The sequence below is a fragment of the Callospermophilus lateralis genome, chromosome 1 (genome assembly GCF_048772815.1).
Source record: "Callospermophilus lateralis isolate mCalLat2 chromosome 1, mCalLat2.hap1, whole genome shotgun sequence".
Lineage (NCBI taxonomy): Eukaryota > Metazoa > Chordata > Mammalia > Rodentia > Sciuridae > Callospermophilus > Callospermophilus lateralis.
This window is the reverse complement of record NC_135305.1, coordinates 125,996,073-126,000,915: the sequence shown is the minus strand read 5'-3', so window position 1 is coordinate 126,000,915 and position 4,843 is coordinate 125,996,073. Positions and strand designations below refer to the sequence as shown.

General features: G+C 37.7%; 1 pseudogene; it reads left to right on the top strand.

Moving 5' to 3' along the window:
• The first annotated feature begins 262 nt into the window (after positions 1 to 262).
• LOC143398555 (KH domain-containing RNA-binding protein QKI-like) lies at positions 263 to 1,949 on the top strand (annotated as a pseudogene).
• Positions 1,950 to 4,843: the final 2,894 nt, after the last annotated feature.

Genomic DNA, 4,843 nt, shown 5'->3' with positions numbered 1-4,843 from the left:
GGGCCACCAGAACCACTGTGGCATATATCACTGTATCTCCTCACAGTGGAATATATACACATTCCTCAACATTCACTGTAGCTCATATACAAGCCTCCATGGGCCTCAGCTCTGGGCCCAGAGCAGGGACTAGTGCAGACAGGCACACTGGGTCCTCAGCAGACAGTGCCCAGGGGTTGCCCCAGCCCATTTCTCCTCTCTGGTGCTGGTGCCATGGAATTGGGTGAAGTGATCTGTGGAGCCTGGAATACGGTCAGGGGAAATGATAATCCCAGATAACCTGATGCAGTTGGTGAAGGACAAGAAGCTCTTGAGCAGCCTGTCCAAATTCTACAGGATCTTCAGCCACCTCCAGAGGTTGACAGAGGAAGAAATTAGCAGAGCACCTGAAAGACATGTACACTTATTAAATGGCAGTACAAAAAAGAAAAGGAGTGCAAAATTACCTGATTATGTGAGACCCATTGTTCAGTTATGAGAGAAACTAAATGTGTCTGCAAAAGAGTATTTAGATTTTTGCGACTGCAAAATGGTGTGACCACTTTGGAAAGCAGATTGGAGATTCCTTACAAAACTTTTAATGGAACCACCATTTGACCCAGCTTTCCCACTCCTAGGTGTATATGCAAAAGACTTAAAATCAGCACACCATAGTAATGCAGTGACATCAGTGTTCATAGCAGCTGAATTCACAGTAGGTAAACTGTGGAAACAATCTAGATGCCCTTCAACAGTTGAATGTATAAACAAACTGGTACATATTCAGAGTGGAATATTACTGAGCCTTAAAGAAGAATGAAATTATAGCATTGGTAAATAAATGGACAGAGTTGGAGACTATCATGGAACAAAATAAGTTCCAAATATATTCTCTGATAAGTGGATCAGGTCCATAATATTCTGGGGGAGAGTCAAGGAAAGAATGAGAAAGTTTGGATTGAGCAGAGGAGAGGAGGTTGAGGGGAGGGTGTGTGGGGGTGAGATGGTGGAATGAGAAAGACATTACTACCCTTTGTATGGTATGATTTAACGAATGGAGTGACTCTGCATCATGTACAACCAGAGAAATGAAAAGTTGTGCTCTATTTATGTAAAAAAATTCAAAAAATTTAAATATCTAGATTTTAATTTTCTTGGTAGGATCTTTGGGCCCAGAGGATTTTCAGCTAAAGAGCTTGAAGCAGAAACTGGAGGTAAAACAATGGCCTGAAGCAAAGGCTCAATAAGAGATAAAGAGAAGGAGGAGCAAATAGAACAAACTGAATTGGGAGCATATAAATGATTCAAATGTACTAATCACTGTGAAAGGTGCTCAGAATAGAGCAAAGTAAAACTAAAGACAGCAGTTAAGAAGTGAAGCAAATACTGGTACCTGCAGCAGAAGGAGAAACCATTCAAACTGAGTTAAAATTATAGAACCTTAATTTTATCCAACCATAATAAAATTTTGAGAACAAGGTACATCCATGATGTGTCACTGTATTGGGCAAACTGAAGAAGATGCAGCTGATGGAGCTTCTGATTCTGAATGACACCTGCAGAGATGCCAACATAAATCACCAGACCTTGTCTTTTCTCTTGTGGCAACAGTCCAGGCTGCTCCAAGGATCATAACTGTGGCTGCACATTTTCTCTCACCAGTGACCCTGAGTACTCTTCTCCAGCTGACCCTACTATAATGCCTTTGATCAGAGAAATACAGACCTCTGTCATGCCAAAAGGAACTCCTCACACTACTGCTGTGATTGTCCCTCCAGGGCCAGAGGCTGGGTTGATCCACACACCCTAAAAATACCTTCCACGTTGGCACCAGTCACTTCAGTCCTTGAGTACCCTATTGAACCCAATTGTGTGTGAGGTGCAGTGCTACTAAAGTTCGAAGGCATGATATGTGTGTCCATCCTTTCCAAAGGATTGTGACCAAAGGTGGAGTTGACACTGGCAACTAACCTATAAACTTCTGATCTCTGAACTCTGCCCAATAATGACCTGACCAGCCTTAAGTGATCACTTAAGTGATCATTGCCTTTGCTTGCCTGTGATCAGTGCATCAAGATGAGGGACTTGTTTGTTCATTTGTCTTACCATATAGGCAAACAAAAGACAAATATAACATTGTCTTCCAGCTCAGCTTTTTGTCCACCAACTCTATCCCTGTGTGGGGATGAAAGTGGTTCTAAAACCTGTATTGAATAATAGTAATGTATTAGGGCCCAAATCATTCCAAGCATTGATCATCTTTCAATGTGTTACCCTAAGAGAATGGTAAGTAGGCTTTCATGGGAGACAGATGGACTTTGACTACACAGTGACCAAGGGAGTAACTGTGAAAGATTTCCACAGTCCAATCACATGGACTGTGGAAGCAAGCAGGAAACTTTTCTTCTCATAGCAAAGTCTCACTCTCTCTGAATGAACTGTGTGCTGATGCAACAATCATGAACTCAGTCAGGCAAGTCATTGGTGAAGTGATTTGAAAAGTATTCAAATTTCATATGCTGTTCAGTCACTACAGTGCCCTCCAAGGGCAGAAGGTGCATTTTTAAAATATATTTCCTCTCATATATGAAGTATGAGATAATTGTAACATGGGAGAAAAACTTAAGAATATGTTTTAAAAGTAATGCAAAGAACAAAAGTCCAACCCTATTTTTTTTTAAATTTCAAAGTTATTTAAGAGTTAAAATTTAAGAGTTATTGAGATAGAAAAAGGCATAGAGGACCAAATCACAGAAATATACAATCTATTCAATGAAATAATACCAGAAATCTTGAAGAATAAATTGGAAATTCAAATTCAAGAAGCCTAAAGGATGCCAAATGTACAAAATCACAACAGATCCACATCAAGGCACAGTATAATGAAAATGCCCAACATACAGAATAAGGAGAGAATTTTAAAAGCCACAAGAGAAAGGAAACAGATTACATATAGGGGAAAACCAATTGGGATAATGGCAGATTTTTCAACCCAGACCCTGAAAGCTAGAAGATCCTAGAACAATATATATCAAGCTCTGAAACATAATGGGTGCCAACCAAGAATCTTGTATCCAGCAAAATTAAGCTTTAGATCTGGAGATGAAATAAAAACCTTCCAAGATAAACAAAAGTTAAAAGAATTTATAGCTGGCACTACAAAACATCCTTGGCAAATATTTCATGAAGAGAAAATGAAAAACAGCAATGAAAATCAACAGAGGGAGGTAGTACAGTAAAGGAAAAACTAATCAAAGAGGAAAACCAAGCCAAGTTAAATAACAAAAATAAACAAATAGGGCTGGAAATACAAACCATGTCTCAATAGTAACCCTAAATGTTAATGGCTTATACTCACCAAAAAAAGACATGGGCTTGCAGATTGGATTAAATAAAAGACCCAGCAATAAGCTACCTCCAGGTTACTCATCTGATATGAAAAGACATATGCAGACTGAAGGTAAAAGGTTGGGAAAAATTATACCAATCACATGGACTGTGGAAGCAAGCAGGGGTTTCCATACTCATATCAAATAAAGTAGACTTCAAGTCAAAGTTAATCAAAAGGGATAAAGATAGACATTACATACTGTTCAAGGGAACCTACGCCAATAAGACTTAACAATCATAAATATATATGCCCCAAATAATGGTGCAGCTATGAGCTTCAAACAAACTCTTCTCAAGTTCAAGAGACAAATTGATCACAACACAATAATCTTGGGTGAATTTAACAGACCTCGCTTACCACTGGATAGGTCTTCCAAACATAAGTTGAAAAAGAAACTATAGAACTCAATAACACAATCAATAACTTAGACTTAACTGACATATATAGAATATGTCAACCTGAACCAAGTGCATACACTTTCTTCTCAGCAACACATGGATCCTTCTCTAAAACAGATCATATAACATGCCACAAAGCAACTCTTAGAAAATACAAAATTTAGAGATACTACCATGCATTTTATTGGATCTTAATGGAATGAAATTGGAAATCAACAACTCCATCACTTGGAGCCTAAACAATATGCTACTGAATGAACAATGGGTTCCAGAAGACATCAAAGAGGAGATTAAAATATTCTTAGAAGTAAATGAGAACATATACACAACATATCAAAATCTCTGGGCCACTATGAAAGCAGTACTAGAAGGAAAATTCATTGCATGGAGTTCATTTCTTAAAAGAAGAAAAAGTCAAAAAATAAATGACCTCACACTACATCTCAAAGCCTTAGGAAAAGAAGAACAAATCAGCAGCAAAAGCAGTAGAAGGCAAGAAATAATTAAAATGAGAGATGAAATCAATGAAATCAACACAAAAGGAACAATTGAAAAAAAACGTTGGTCCTTTGAAAAAATAATAAAATTGACAGACCCTTAGCCACGCTAATGAAGAGAAGATAGAGCTCAAATTATCAGCATACATGATGAAAAAGGTAATATCACAACAGACACTACAGAAATACTGATGATAATTATTTTGAAATCTTAAACTCCAATAAAATAGAAGATATTGAAGGCATTGACAGATTTATTAAGTCATATGATCTTCCCAGATTGAGTCAGGAATATATACACAATTTAAACAGACCAATATCAAGTGAGGAAATAGAAGACACCATCAGAGGCTTATCAACCATGAAAAGCCCAGGACCGGATGGTTACATAGCCAAGTTCTACAAGACCTTTAAAGAAGAACTAATACCAACATTCTTCAATCTATTTCACTATATAGAAAAAGAGGTGGTCATTTCAAACTCATTCTATGAGGCCAATATCACCCTAATCCCCAAACGAGACAAAGACACATCAAAAAAGAAAACTTCAGACCAATATGTCTAATAAACATAGATGC